Source organism: Amblyomma americanum, chromosome 10 (assembly GCF_052857255.1).
Source record: "Amblyomma americanum isolate KBUSLIRL-KWMA chromosome 10, ASM5285725v1, whole genome shotgun sequence".
Classification (NCBI taxonomy): domain Eukaryota; kingdom Metazoa; phylum Arthropoda; class Arachnida; order Ixodida; family Ixodidae; genus Amblyomma; species Amblyomma americanum.
Window position 1 is genome coordinate 85,719,051 of NC_135506.1, and position 16,853 is coordinate 85,735,903.

The window sequence follows — 16,853 nt, forward strand, 5'->3', positions numbered from 1 at the left end:
TGGGCAAGCCGCTACGTGGCATGGAAACGAATCATGAATAATTCTTTGTTGCTTATGACAGAGCCGATACTATTTATTTATTTTCAAAATATTGCTAGCCTCTTTGGGGGAGGGGGGGAATAGGGTAGGGGGGGGGGCACATCCGCGTACTCCAACGTCAGTAGAAGCAGATATGTCCCAGGTTTTGTTCCGCGGAGCAGACGATACACTGCGGCATTTTATTCAAAATTGGCTCTGCGCTCGTGGTACTAATGACAAAAATGCCCTAATTTCTCTCTCAACATAAAAACGTGAACTGTGCACCGTCTGGAAAGTATATAAGGTGGGGAAAAAATAGAGCTAGCCTTAGTGTCTTAGCTCAAAAATCTGCAGGACCACAGCCCTTTGGTGCGTTCTACGCGCCGGACCTCCAAGTGACGTGCTAATCGAGGTGTTGTCGCATCACTTCCGGTTTGTTGACGTCACATGACATGCTTGCAATGACCACGCATCACTTGCCAGGGTGTTTGGCTCCCCTACACGTTTGTCACGACGATCGCCATCCACTGATTTTCTCCTTCTATAGGGTGCTGCTTCCTCTCACTCTGGAGTTACTTAAGCGCTTTAGTGCTTTAGCGCATCACTGCCTAAGTGGTTTGCCCCAGAGACCCCTCTTAACCCTTAATAGATGAAACTCGCGCTGCAAAAAAGAAGAAAAGTGGTAACAGTGGACTGCCTTGGAAAAAAACTGGCAGTTGCTTAACTTGGCTAACCCTGCAAATCAGCGAAAAGCAAGGGCGCTTGCTAAGCGTCTGAGGCTCGTCCATTGCAGCTCTGCTATATATATACACGCTCGCGACAGCCGTTCTATACATACCCACACGACCTCGTGGCTATAACGTGGTATCACATGGTCTTACGACACCCCCATCGCATGTGATCACGTGGTTTCACATCACTCCATCGAGTGTTCTTAAGGTCAAAGGTCAACCCAAAGGTCTAGCAATGTCAAAGGTCAACTAAAGGTCATGGGTCAAGGCCAGCGCTTCGACACCATAACTGCACCACATATGATCACACACAGCTAACGTATAGTGCTGAAGGTCGTTCAATGTCATTTTCCGGCCTACGCGACGACTGCTTTACCTAGCGTAGTGAAGCTTTTCGCGTTAATAATTTACAATACCTGAGATTCCTAAGGGTCGGTTCAGACAAGCGGACGGGATCGCGGATGGTCCGGGCGCGTCAGCGCTGTCCGCGTGCCACGCGACGTGCGCGTCACTGCTCTGAGCGACCTTGAGCGGGCGGTGCGGTCTTTTGCGGGCCCGAACCGCGGACCGGATGAAAAAGGCGAGCGAGGGATAGTACGCGCATTGTGTCCACTGAATTCGTTCGAATGCTCCAAGTCCAGACCGACTCGCGGATGCTTGGTCAGGTGTCAGGATAACCGCGCTGGCGCGCCCGGACCACCCACGATCCGGTTCGCTCGTCTGAAGCCACCTTTAGGGTGCATTCATCTTCACACAGCGCACGCGCGGCTTCTCGCATTTCCCACTCGGCCTAAATGCGAACTTTACAGCCAAGGGTCAAAGCCGCGACTTCGTGTTTAGTGGACGATCGCCATTCCTACTGAACCCCAGTGGATGGCCGGGACAGAACAGCGGGAAACTGATCGTGATTCATCGAGTCGTCTCATTATGGTTTCCTGTCTTCTACTTTCAGGGGCTTCGCTCAAATGAAGATGCGCAATAGTCGCGGCTACAGCTTGTCATGCAGAGTGAAGGATGGAAATTTGGCGTAGGCGAGTGAAAGAGAAGGGGATGACCACAAACAAAAGGAAGTTAAAGACACTGGCTATTATGCAGAGGCTGGAAATGCCACTTCTCTTGCTGTAAGAATTGAAAGTGATACTCATCTGAGCGTAAGTTTCTTGGTTTAATTTATTGGAAGCTGTTTGCGGCTGCGGTTACGTTGAGAGACGTAGAGGTTATGCTGAAACCATGTATAGGAGGCATGGAAAAATTAGCGGTGGCTTAGCCCTGCTGTGCCTAGTGTACGTTGCAAAAAGAGAAATTAACTGATGGAGCCAAACAGATGTCAGCCTTTGATTGTCAGTCATGCCGAACTGCCCGGGCAACGACTTCGGAATCCGCCGAGTTCATTTCCCAAGGCCTACGTTGCTGCCGCAACGACCAAGGCTTCCATTTTTCCATGGCTTGCTGAAATTGACGGCCAAGCGCATCGCCTCCCATATTAATTCGACCCCACGCGCATGCGCAGTAAGGCGCATAGCTAGCCGTGGCGTCAACGCGCAGCGGGGCAGGGGGCGAGGCAGCGGAGTTGGTGGCGGTTGCGGCGGCGGCGCAGCTGGGACGTCCCGCGCGGCGCACCTGTGGCGAAACTCGCGCTTGCGCAGTAGGAGCAGATGGCCGAGACGGGCGCAATCGCGCCGGCTAGCGTAGTCGTTTGTGGAGGTCTAACGCCCCAAAGCGACTCAAGCTATGAGGGACGCCGGTGTGAACGCCTCTGAAGTTTCGACCACCTGGGGTTTTTTAACGTGCACTGACATCATACAGTACAGGGGCCTCTAGAATTTCGCCTCCATCTAAATGCAACATTAGCGTCCGGGATCGAACCCGCGTCTTTCGGGTCAGCAGCCGAGTGCCATAACCACTAGGGTACCGTGGTGGCTGGCTAGCGCAGTGTAGCTCTCGCTACAAAAAGACGCTCCATCTGGATGACATTCTGCAATCAGTGGTCATTACTTTCTACCCAGAAAGAAGCATAGAGTTGGATACAGTGACTAATGAATTATATAAAAATAATATTGAGAAGTTCCGACTGCCAAAATCTGAAAATGTTTCACTTTCCTAAAGAACAAAAAAATAGAAATGAAGGAAAAAATTAGGAGAATAAGCTTCGCCTTAAGAGTGAAACGTGATAGCATTAATGGACCCGGCCACAGAATTTTCGCATACCTTCAGCACGCCGAACCTTGGTCTGTGCCTTCTCTTCCCCTGGCTTATGCGGTCTTCCTCGTGGGCGAGAATCCGTCGATGTAAACGGCACGTCAACATTCAGGGCAGGCACAGGCATACAGCCGCGCTTCAGTGGACGTTACCAGCTCCATCACACACGTGTGTCAAGAGCAGGCAAACCACATGACGGCATTACTCCGCACTGCTCTCAGATGCCGCCGTGCGCTTTGGAAACCGCTTCTTGAAGGGCAAACGATGACGTCACACTCACAGCGCTCCTGGCGGCCTCTGCGAGAAGTTGAAAGCTTCCCTTTCCTCAAGTTGCGCAAAGCCTCCGCCCCTGCTGCTCCTGCGATTTTTGCGCCGCGGCAGCCCGGTGGATGCATTTGCGTTTCGCCTCCCCCCCCCCCCCCATCCCCACTCCCCATTCCCGCTCCAAGCAGTGCCCCACGATAAGGGTGGCATAAGCCGAGCACCGCCCCGTAGCTACAAGAAAATCGAAACGCGACCGCCCCGGTCGGATTTCAACCCGAGTACCAGGAGCCGAGCGCCCTAGCCAATGAGCCACCGCGGCTTGTTGTGCCCATGTGTTCTGCGATGTCACTGCACTTTATATATCTCCAGGTGGTCGAAATTATTCCGCAGCCCTCCACTATGGCACCCTCAAGCTTACTTCCTTTCTTTTCTCCGTCCTACCTTTATCCCTTTTCTTACGGCGCGGTTCACGTGTCCACCGAGATGTGAGACAGATACTGCGCCATTTCTCCCCCCCCCCCCCCCTAGAAAAGAAAACCTTAGCCCGACGGTGACTACAAAACTGGATTTTCCGCCTATCGAGCTCCTTAACTCTTTTTACGTTAATAAGTCTGACGCGTTCAGAAAATTCTGGTCCTTTTGCATGGTCTTCCCGATGTCGTTATTTTCTGCCGCTCAAAGAATTATACTCAGTACTGATCTGCGTTTTACCCATGCATTCACTTCTTTTGCAGTGATAGCTGGTAGCAGGAAGTTTGACTCAAGTTCCATGGTCGCAGCATTTGCTCACTCCTTTTGGGTATGCCGGCAGATAACACGCGCCTCGCGCTATCATCGTTGTCAACTTTGGCTGCGGCACGTGCTTGTCGCAATCACGTGACCCCTCCCCTCCCTCGTACACGCAGCCCACCAATCTTTCATTTTAGAGCTTTGGTCTCCATCGGGTGTGACGCTGGGTGATAAGACGGTGCCACACGTTTCGAAACGCCTCCGCGACGTGGCGGGTGGCCAGAGCCAGCCAGCATGCAGTGGTTTGAATGCGGAGAGCGCGCGCTAGGGACGCATAATTTGAGCAAGGCAATGAAAGCTTTTAAGCGGGTCACTCGTGCTGGACGACGTCGACTCAAACAATATGCATGCTGCACAAGCGCTGCAGGCAGTCTTGTAGCTATCGCCTGGTTTCGCGCAATACGCAGCAAGCGTAATAATTTGCAATTCTTTTCCTTCCTTGACTCCCTTAGGCTTTACGCTGTTTAGGTAAAGCATCAAACAGAGAGTGATACAGACAGACGGACAGTTAGCTAGAATTTAATATCCGTAAAGCAGCAAGCGGGCCTAGTTGCTTTTCCATTCTTGTCTTCCTTAATGCGCTGCTCTGCTTGTGTGGCAAACGGATGTGTAACATGACCAGAGTAGCGCACCAAACTAGTCAAACAGGAAATAGCAACCAGGCCGAATTTTAGGCTTTCCTCGATTTCTAAATAAGGTCAACGCTTTTAGTTTATCTTACCCATGCAACGCATATTACCTTTTCGATTGGACAGCAGGCTTGCCGTTTTCCATAACAATTTTTTTTCAGTCGCTACAATTTAAGACAAAAGGCGTGAGATTATTAAAATGTCCTCTATGGGAGCGGGTGGTATGGTATCTGCTAAGGCGGACATTGATCCTACAACAGAAGTTAAATCAAAATTGCTGATTGGGCGAGTTGGTGGGGACATGATTCGAAATGACCAGCGCGGACACAGACGGCGACACGAGAATAAAATAGACTGACGACAGGACGGGCGCTGACTAACACCTCTTTATTTTCAAGGAAAATCCAGCACAATATATGACAAAAACCACGTGACAGTCGGGGGGCCAAAGATTACAACCTAATCTGCAGTCATCAAAGGGCGGCCAACACATGTATGAACTAGAAGGAAAAAAAACAAAAAATTGAAAAGGGCGTGAAACTTTTTCGAGTTAATATATAAAATGCACTTTAACCAGCAAAAAACAACAAGGAAAGCACACATGCCAAACAACATCGTGGCCAAAGGGCGGTGTCAAGAACACTTCAACAGCAAAAACGAGCGAGCCTAAAACGGCCGAAGCAAGCAAAGCAGAAGCAGAGTCAGAAATCTAAAATCAGATAAGATGCCATACAACCCTACGGATGCCACAAAAAGCTAGAAACAAACGAATACAACCTAAAATGGAGCAAAAAAACTTGAAAACGCTAAGAAGGCAAGAGGTAAAAAACAGTCAACATGTAAAACACAATTCGGACGATTACAACTTACGAGCCGCACCAAAAGCCTGAAAATGAGAATGCGTACCGGCTAACATAAGAAAACTTCATGAGCAAACGGGAAGTGGCAACTCTGCAGAATAGCTTTCATGAGCTAAGCTGATTTCACGTCTGCAGTACATTCCGGAAAGCGAGCTGCGCGCGCAGAGCGTCACAATTTTATTGTCAGTAAGAGAGTGCGGACGGACTACCAGTGTGACTGAAAACAGGCAAATTCACCGCAGCGGTGGCCTTGTGGTCTGAGCATCCGACTCGCATGCGGGAGGTGCGGGGTTCGATCCCCAGTGCCGCCGTACCCACCGGTTATACAATGGGTACAAACTTTCCCCTAGTCTGGTTCTCGGCTTAATTAAGGTGAATTGCTAGGAAAATGGGTCTTTGATCCCACCTTGAGAAAGAGAACATACCTTGTGTCATGGCGCTCTTTGGCCACAGATGCCCTTGCTCCATAAAAATCCATCATCATGAGCACCAAGCAGAAGCTTAACACCAGGTGTGCATCAGTCAATAATTTTCCACCTAACCGCTATTGAAAACAAGCTTAGCAAAGTGCCGAGCATCAAAAAAGTCCTGTTCAAATTCCCAGGCTGAGAACGCCTTACGCACTGCCACCATTTCGGCCCTCAAGGCTACGAGGGTACCTACCACAGGTCAGAGCGCTTGGCAAAAAGCCGCAGGAATCTTCCAGGGCTGCACCACATTCACCAGTTCTGAAGACACTGAGGTCAGTGAGAAAACAATGCGCGGTTTCTCTCAGGGGTGGTATTATGCCGATTATTCGAGGGGCAGTAGATGCCACTTTTCAATAGGAGAACTCGCGTCATCGTACATAAAATAATTAGTGATTTCTAGAAAACATTTTTCTTACAAAGAGAAGGAACTGCTCTTACTTAACCTAAAATTCTCAATAATGAATCGCGGTCATGAACCAGCTAAATGGTTTTTTTTTTTAAGGACAGCCAACATGCGCACCATAAAATTAGGTGCCAGGAACATAGTTTCGTTCCTTACAAAGACAAATCTACTTAAATTAACAGCCAAAAAGTTTCTCAGCCCCTTGTTTCAACGTTACCATCAATTACTATCTCCAGTTGTAAATCACTGCCTGACCTTGCGCTGGCCATCACCAGCATAGGACGGTAGTTTTTGCAGGTGAATCTGTTGTGAGGTTTTCTCGGAGGTGTGTTGATGCCTAGTGTCGTCCGGGCAACGGGAAAGGACGCAACACAAGGCTAGCGTGTTGGTGGACGCATAAATTAGACCGCGTTAAGATGACGCCTATAGGGTATAGCGGATGCACTGAAGAATGTCGGAACACGATGCGGTGTGTAAGCCACGTATTCAGTAAAGGACGAGACAATAGAGCACTGTGCTCTATAGTGAGCAATCAACAGACCACGACAAGTAGCGAAGGTAAAAAAAAACAGGCGCCAGGAAAATCGAGCCTAGCCCTTGGTTTTTTGTGAGTGGCGGGGAGAATTAATTGATACCATTTGGAGGTGTCCGCCAAACTTTAAACTGCCTAGATATACGTCCTTGATAGCATATAGTGACGGTAAAGAACTCATTCACTTTAAGACCTGTTGTGGCCATTTGTTCAGTGAAGAACTGAACGTTTTTTCGTTAAATGGCAACTGGACCACGTATGTGCCCCATGCAATGATGCGGCGGAAGCTTACTTGCTCCATGTGGGTCCAGTTTAGAACGGAACGATCTCATGGTCGGAAACGGGCATGAGATATCGTGCAGAGCAGCATCGGTATCGTTAATATTCTTCCCCGGTGGCCAGAAATTAGCTTGAGAGTTTCCGTACCCAGTCTATATGGTGTTCTACTGACTCTAATCACGTTCTCGAATTGTACACAGTTTGCAGTATTGAAGTCGTGGATGGTATGGCTTAATCTGGACCCGCTAAACTTGGCGGCTTCCTGGACTGTCGACCCTGTGGACATGGTGGTGCGCCTGGCGCTGGACCTGGGCGGTCCCGCCGTGTTTGACTTCAAGCTATCCGATAGTACCTTCATCGGAGGAAAACGGGCCATGCAGGTGGGCACATGAAGATTAACACTCCGGTTGAAATGAGTGTCGGGGTGAAAGCAACTTTCGTCACCCTCTCCAAGAATAGAGTGCCTACTTTCCGAGATACTCTCCGGTGGCTTACAGAAATAGTCTGCCTAACTTGAATCCTAGTGCTCCGATGCAATCCATAAATTATTGCCTTGCGCAGTTGGCGGGACCGCAGTGATTTGGTGATACGTTCACGCGTAGTTTTTGGACGAGCCCCGATGCGTGTATGGGCTATATCAAAGGCTGCCCAGAAAATCTGTATCAACGTAAAAATGATGTCTGAGAAAGCGAAGCTCAAAAGCAGCATTCTGGAAGTACACTGCACAAACCTTAGTAATACAAAGGTTGCGAACATCCCAACGTGATTGACACTGAAAGCAATCCCACCACTAAACAGACATTCCTTATGTGGTCATACTCACCGAATGGCGGCACGTCTTAGTCCCTCATGTAATGCTTATCCGAACGCACATTTCTTCTAGCTCGCAAACTTGAAAAGGCAAAGATGTGATCCAAGTGTCTTTCAGGCAAAGCACACAGCTTCATTGGGATACTCTGCAAGGATCGATGTATTCTGGACGTAGGGCGTCTGCCTCCTAGTCAAGAACAATTCAACCACATATACTGATGGGGAATAGATAAATTGCTAGAGCTAATTAGGAATTAGCACATCTGCAGTGAGGAGACCTAGCCGAGTCCGCGCAGTAAGAGCTTGACCGGCTGCTGAGATTATAGCGCGTCTTTTAATGCTTTGCCAGTGGTCCAGCCGGAGGGGTTCGAAAAGTGTTATCTCTGAAGCCCTTGTTGAGAGTCTACCGTTGTCATCACTTTAGTTCACGAAGAAATAGTTTCTGGCTTTTTGGGGGCTCCAGTGAGCTCTTAAGCTAGAATACGCACTGTAGAAATTGTGTATTTTCAGATTTGTTTACATCGCTTGCGCCAATTTAAGCTCTATCAAATTAATACTACTCAGTGGATGATGGGCTTATTCTAGAAATGAACACACCTTGAAAAACGCTTTATGCTAGGTCCATTCGAATGCATGAGGCATAAAATAGTGTGACTGTGTCGTCTCCATCACCCCCCCCCCCCCCCCATCCTCAAAGTGAAGATGCCTATAACGTAACGAGAACCTTCCACGCCAGACACGGTTGGGAATAATTATGCACGGCGAAAATCATGCACGAGCAACGCCTTTCTACAGCTGTTCAATGTTGCATTCGACCAGCTCTATAACCCTTTCTTTTGTGAGTGGCACTTTCAGTGACTGCTATGAAGACCTACGGCGTTGATGGCGTCGTCGCCATTTCCCCATAGACAGTGGTGCATTGAGAGGAATTGCTGCAAATCATGCGCTGCCCTCTTTTTAGTAGCTTTTCGCGACTATTTTTATGAGGCGACTGATGTGAAGAAAGCGCGACAAGAAGTAGCGCTACGTTTTCGTAAGTAATAAATTCCACTATATTTGAATAACGAGGACCAAAAGATAGCTGACTGACGCGGTGGGAATCAGTGCTTAGAGCACCTTGTAGATTCTTGCACAGTGCGATAATTCCTAAAACACATACAAAACACCCCGGATTGTTTTCTTGTTACATGTAGGGCTGTGAGCTAAGGTTTCTCAGACGAACTTTCCGCAACTCAATGGTTTGCACACAAAACTAAGCTACTGCGGTTTCAGCTTTTTCAACTGCTGCTGAAGGGTATTAAAGTGTCCTCTTTCGCCAAAAAAATTATGGGACCATCAGATATGTGATGCGATAATTCTGTGAAATAGGTTGGATTTATTTTTATAATTACTTCAATGTTTTTACTCTGGTCAATGCTTTTACTCTTAGTCGTGGCTTGCACACGCGGCAGAATTCTTCTGTAGGGTTGAATTGGGCAATGGTTTATGGAGGATGGAGGTGCAGAGAGCAGTCCCTTAGCTAGAAGGATTTGGGTGGGGTGGTAGTGGATGGGTGACGTTTCCGGAGGGCAACTGCTTTTCCCACTAAATCTTGTAATTAGATTTCACCGCCGCTCTTCCGCTCCGCTACTGCGTGGGATTCTAGTGGATAGAGGTCTCGTGGAGGATGAAGGTAAATGGGTGGGCGGCTCTTTGTACTGTAGAGTTGGGTGAATGGCTTATTGGGTGGGTGGGTGGTGGATGACGCTTCTGAACGGTGAAAGTGTGCAGGGGCAGATGGCGGTCTTGGTCGAGAGTGGCGGTGGTTGAAAGGGCAGCTCTCTACCTAGAAGTGTGCGGTGGAGATGTGGCTGATGGGTGAAGACTTATCTAGATAGAAATCAGATTCAAGTGCTGGGCGGATACACTAACACACTGGATCAGCTTTTGTTGGATATGCAGTGGGAGCTACGAGACCAAAAGGCCGGCTTCCACAACCGCGTTGTTCGCAAGCATTCGCGAGTCAAAGACCTGCGAGATAGCTGCGCGCGCTCGTGGCTTGCAATGTGTAGTCACAGAAAGCTGTCTCTTAGTATAGCACTGTTCTCGCACTAAACGACGTGGTCTGTGTGCACCCACTGGTGCATGATCAGGCACGTACCAGACGAAATGCATCTGCCCCCTATAAGTGCCCACCCAACTTCCACCCAGCATCCCAAAAGTGTCCACTACCTACACGCCCACAAGAAAGCGCAGCAAAGAGGCAACGGTCATAGGTTTGTCGCAACACATCCTGTGATAGCCAGTACTTTTTTTTTGTGTGGCCTTCTGAATCTGAGACCATTAGGATGGCCATTACGGCGAAACCTGTACAGCGTCAGTGTCTGTTTGAAGCCTCTACTTGCTACCCGCGAAAGGTTGCGTCTAGAGAGAATTCCACCTGCCATAAAACCGGCTAGAAATGAAAGCATCGACTACAATCTCACATCGGCTATAAAATAAACACCGGCGCTACCAACTTGGTAAGGACACTCAGCGGCAGGTGATAATGTTTTGGCGCTAGTTGTGGCAGTGGCTCAATGAAGGTCCAGGTAACGGTGGTTGTCGTAGTATAATATTGTTGGTTCTCCTGACTGCAGGCCGCTTGTACAAAGGAAAAGAGGGTAGATAAGAATGCCCTCCAATATCCTTTGCATCAAACCAATTTATAGCCTCTTATTCGTTTTTAGTCGCTGATGCGCGACTCCTCCTATCTTTACGTTATATACAACAGTTTAATATGTCATTAAACTGTGTCATTATATGTCATTTTAAAAACTCAGCATTTTTTAATGGTCTTCTCACAAACCTTTTTCCAGTCACTCGATAGGCGTAGCGACCAAACAGCGGCGCCTGGAGCAAAAAATACATCAAAAAAATTTTCCGCTCTATGTGGTCGAACACAAGTTTAATGCATAAGAAGGGGGGGTCCGCATGCTTTAACTGACGGTGTGTTTGAAAGGAGCGAATTTCAAGGCTGCCGCGACAGTTTTGCATCGCATCGACTCGTGCGACGACTGCGCTTCTGCTAGTTCCGCGCAGGTTATCTTAAATAGCATTCCTGACCTTCCCACCAGCCATTGCGATATGCTGCAAAAAAATTCTTCGTGCCTAGAAATCTAAGCCGGCTAAGCACGACTTCCTTGAAATCACATGAAACTATACGCCTCCTGCACCGACGGCGTCTATTATGACAATAGACTGTACACTACATAAGAAAGAAACAAAGCAAAAATTATTTGGCACTAGAGATATCACGCGAAATCGAATTTTTATATTTTTTTATTTGCATAATGAGGATATGGCCTCTAAACTTGCACGGTAACGGTGAAACAGCTCGAAAACCTTATTAAAGACATTCTTTTTTATTATTTGGCTTCCCGGCCGTGCAGCTCCGGATCAGTGACATGCGGCAAGACTGGCTTGAGATACGCGACGCCTTGATGAGGAGGAATTATGGGCCAAGTCTAGTTCGTCGGTCCTACTCCTATCTGCTCTCATCCTACCCGGGCTACAACTCTGGAAGACATCGCGGTATCGGCGATAAGCTGTACAGCTACGACGAAGCATGTAAGCGTATTCCTTAGTAATCCCAGCCTTATTCACAGCGCATTCTAAAGCATGCTCGAGAGCTTGAGCGCTGCTTTTACACTGCCGGTTAATGCATTACGTGATGTCTGCGTCGGCGTTCACTGGGTTGCATCCGAAGCATAGCGCAAGTCCTTCGGCACCAGTCGATGCTGGAGCGCTAGAGACACTTCCATTTTGACGCGATAGCGTTAAGGACTCTGTGCTGCAGAAAAGCTGGCGTCGGCGTCGGTGACAGCGCTGGCGTTATTGGCCGTGTGCGAAAAAGAGGAGCAATCAGAGGAGCAACCTACAGCGGGCATGTCGGTCACCTAGGTGCATATGACACTTGTGGCATCGCCACAACGTGCCCACCGGATTGTGGGCAAACTGCCCACCGTGGCAGATGGCAGTTCGTTGATTGGGCGCTAGAGGTTGCTCGCAAAGAACAACCTTCGTCTCACAAGCCTCACCTCTGGCAGCACCTTCCATCGCAGGGCAGTGGCATATCTCTTAACCGCTGCACCACTGCACCAGGAGGGACCTCCCGGGGATCTATGAATGTAAAGTAGAGAATGACCAATTCCGCATATGTGCGAAGTGACCCGTGAACCCTATCACGTCATACCTTTAATGCTGCAGTTAAATGTCCACTCTAGTTTTTTTTTTGGTATTGGTTACTGCGCTGGGATATCGACCGAAGTTAACGTTCCAAATTGAGCAAGAGTAGAGCTATTCCCACCGCAACGGCATGTGGGTTTCATCTTCTGTAAAAGGGCGCCTTATAAAAACTCCCGTCTTCTGTTGTGAAATAATACACGCTCATTAACCTGCCAACGGAGAATATTGTGATTGTTAGGTTATGTTAGCAGTGAAGAGAAAGGCACCGTGTCGATGATTTTCTACCCGACAGAAACTAGCCGGAGCTAGTTCGCGAGGGATACCTGCCACGCCCTTTTAGTATATATACAAAGGCACAAATTCTCCTCAGCGGTGCACATCTCTAGTGAAAAAATTGTAGGTTGTCTAAAAAGGCTACGCGCGCCCGTACAGCTGCTGTATTATGGTGAATGATCGAAACGAAACATAATCTAAAGACAAAGTCATTATGAATAACCCCGGTACATTCCACACGCTTGTCGATGCATTGCTCTAGCAACCGTTTTATCACTGGCAGGAAATTAGCAGAAAAGGAAAGCTTGGTGTCCGTGCCTGTAATTTCAAGGCTTCATCCTCACTCACTCGATTTTGTTGGCCATGGTGGCTCAGTGTCATTGAGCGAAAATTCGCTAAAAAGAAAAGCTTGCTGCCCATGCCTGTAATCTCCAGGCTTCATCCTCACTTTACTTTATTCGCCACAGTGGCTCAGTGGCTTTGGCGTTAAGCTGTGGAGGCAACGGGGGGGGGGGGGGGGGGGGGGTCGCATTCTGGCTATGTCAGCCGGATTTCGGTGATGACGAAAAGCAAGATTACCTGTGTGTTTCCACAAGTGGCTGGAAATAATTCAGAACCTTCCATTACGTGTTCCTTATATCTCGGTCGCTGCATCATGATAACTGCAGATGATATCCTTTCACCGCCTCTTTTCCTTCAGTGCTTTCTGACAGCATGTTTCTATTTTAAAAGGGATATGTTTTTTCACTCCCTAGCCTGGCCTGGAAATGAAAACATATGAGTATCAACCATAATTTAGTTACAGAATTAAGGTACATGTTTGACCTACCATCCAACATTAAAACCTTGCCAGCAGAGGCGCTTGCGAATGTGCACGAGCTTGCTACTACGTCTATAAAGAAGACCACCGCTTGCGCGTTGAGCTATGACAAGACTGTGTCCTGCAGCTCCTCGTTTGACTTGAGGCGGCGCCCCCCGAACTAATTCTTTATTGCAGAAAACAGGCGAAAGTCTCTCGTTGGATATTTGAGAAATTGTGAGCATGCGGACCTAGAAAACCACTTTATCCACTTGATCCGGAATATATCCCTCCAGAAACTTCTGCCCTGCTTACCTCGATCATGAATCACGGTTGTGTGTGAATCACATGAATCACAATGCCATCACTGCTGCGGTGCACACTGCACACACACAGCTTTTCATACCATAAATATCCGCTGCAGTGTGCCTCTCTACATGCTCAAACTCAAATGAAACTAGGCATCTCGCACATGCCATAATTTTCTATTATCGTGGTCATGTTGACACGCTCAAAGCTAAGCTCACACTGGTGCACTGCCTGCGAGGGGTGGCGGTAATGGCGCATGGGATGCCGATCCTACATAAGTAACTCTCGGACATTGGCCACATGTCATGCGTTGTGACGCCGCCATCGAAGGTCATTAAAAAAAACTTCGAAAAAGCTTCCCACTTCCTCGCTCCTGCTCTACCCTGGATTTATTTGCGTGTTTTGGGCTTATTTAATTGAGAAAGAGCATAAAAGCGGTGGCCTCTGAATAATGTTGTGTGCAGCGTTAGTTTCTTGAGCCAATAAATTACTGCTACGAGCAAGTGCTGGATAATCCTCGATGCACCGTCCCTTTGGGGGAAAAATTTGTTTTAAATGTTTTTGGGTGCCCTGTATCAAAATTAGGAGGACTATTTGTTTTTAAAATTAACATTATTTTAATTTCGTTTGGACTTCTAAACGTCAAAGTGATTCAAGGTAAACAGAACACAGATTAGAGTTGGCACGTGTTGACAGATTACAGCTTTTTGAGGGCGAATATTTTACTTTCCCCGAGCACGCAGTTTGATAAGCACCGAAAGGCTCGCCAGAGTAATTTTTTTCTATCATGCTCCGAAGACATCAAGTACTCAAGTACATTTAATTGGTCAATATCTGAGGCTAGCTGACACCGTTATCGGCCCATACTACGATAAAGGCGCTCGAGACGGTACGGACGTCACAAGTATGAATTAAGTTATGAGAAATTTTATGGGATAAATACGTGAGTTGGAACCGAATAAGCACCAACAGAAGCATTTTTGTGGTTTTGTTGATGTGTATAAAAAGGTAGGAATTGAATCTCACTAAGAAGAAAAAAATGGGAAGTGTTTCCCTCACTGTCTCTTGAAAGAACGACAGGAACCAATAGCTTTATGGTGACGCGTAGCATACAAATACTTCAGATCACATCCAGACAGTAAGGAGTAGTCGCACTGCTATAGATTTAGACTACCAAAGCAAAGGATACATTTCAAATTAAAGATACCCTCCCTACGTCAATTATTCCAGGCGGCCTTGCAGAACAAACTAACAGTGGCATCTGAACAGAAAATATATTTTATTTTCTTTGTAGTCAAGTGTCACTTCACCGTCGAATAATATTTGATTCAAACACTCCTTCTCCGCAGTTATAACGGCAGTGAGGAAACACGTGAATGGGAGTACGCCGTTTATTACTGCCGCCATTCGCGAAATGGGCAATTACACGTCCTCGCACGTCACATCAGGTGAGTACAGGTTCCTCTGAGCTGAACTAAAACACTCTCAGTGAGCCGTCGTTCTGGTGTAAACTAAGGATGGGTCGGCGCAAGGAAAGCGAAACAGTTAGGGTGGAGGTCGACGTTGAAGCTCTGCCCAGTTTAGGCAAAATTATGTGTTTCGCCTTCAGGGCTAGAAATGGTGCTCCTGCGTTTCCAGCTTAACTGTGCGCAAATACGTCATTTAGGTCGAAGAAAGCAAGGGAGTGCTTACTCGTTCCACGTATCGAACGCAGTGGGTAGAACGCGAACTGCAGGCCTCGCCGTCTCGCGCATTCCATCTTGCCCCTCGAATGCTCGTACAGTGTGGAACTGAAGTTCAACTAACCGAATGCTCGTCACAAATTTTCTATGAAATTAGCTGTGCTTCTCAAGTACCTAAATTCACATCTATATAGAACATTTCTTTCAAGATGAAATGTGGCCCCTGGGTAAACTACTGTACAACCTGCGCCTAGTTTCTCAAGCCACTTAATGAACCAAAACACTATGCTTCTGACTTGACAAAAGAGCTTAAAAGGGAGAATGGGAATAGGCTGTTTCAACGACGCTTAATTGACAATACTGCCTCTTACAAGGGGCAGAGGTGAATGTCGGCGCATTTTAAGTCACAGGGCGAAAAAAGTCGAAAAATAAATTATAGCAACAATTATGTAACAGTTCAACAATCGAATCTCAGGTCCGAATACACTTGTCCGCACTAGCTTACGCGAAGCCTGAGCGCCGCCGGCTTTTCTCCTTTTTAGAATCCTATGCTTACAGCTTCTTCCAGAACAGCAGCGTGCTCTACGCGGAAGTTATATGCTTAACGTTCTTCAAGCGCTCTTGGAACCAATTCGGAATTGGTCATCAACTGCCTAGTACGTGAGAAGCATTATGCTCCGCGTGAGTTCAGACTACATAGAATTAAGGGCCATCCTGTACAAACCACATCATGGTACATGGACCGCAACAATGCAGGTCGGCGATTGCTACTGCTCAGCATTTGCGCTTGAGGCAGCTGAAGACAGCAAGTATTAATCTAATCGTACCCAGAATCCAACTAATCGGCAAGAAAATGTTGCGTACACTGGGCTGACCCATTAAGTGTACCGAGCGGCCGTTGAGTAGCAGGCATGTGAGGACATTCCCAAGACGGAGACTTGTGAGCACAACAAGAACAGGTACTTCAGAACAAAGTTTCTCACCAACGCCAGTGTGGTCTGGTAGGCTTCAGCCACAAAAGCAACACAGCGCCTACCAGTGTAAACTTGGGGGTCTAGCTCCCTGGCCGAACTTTGACTGCAAGGGTGCCTGAAAATGGGTTCCTTTTTCTAAAAAAAATGTCAATGTTTTCACTTGGTCAAGTAAAATAATAAATAAAACGCGCAAAGAAGTATTAGTAGACCATGTAAGCAGAGTAAAAATCTTCAATACCTTACATGACTTTTTTATCTAGTGCACTGGCGGTACATTGGATATGCGTTTGAATATCTTTTGTGCATAAAAGGCGAATCATTTTAATTCTGGTTATTCATCACACGGCCGCTTGAATAGACAATGTTTGTCCTACTTGTCCTTTAAAGGCAATCCTACAACGCAGATACTTGATTATTTTTGAGCACAAGGAGGCAGTCTTTGTGCGAACAGCTACTAAAGCAAAGTAAGCCAGTCGAATGCTACCTGTGCACAACTGCAGATGCGTTCTCATCTTCCGTGCACTGAGGCTGCTTTACGCTTTAGGTTAAAAGTTCACGATATGCGCAAAATAACTTTAACGTTGCACATTCTTTTGCGTGCAGCCAATTCATGCCCCGATGGCATA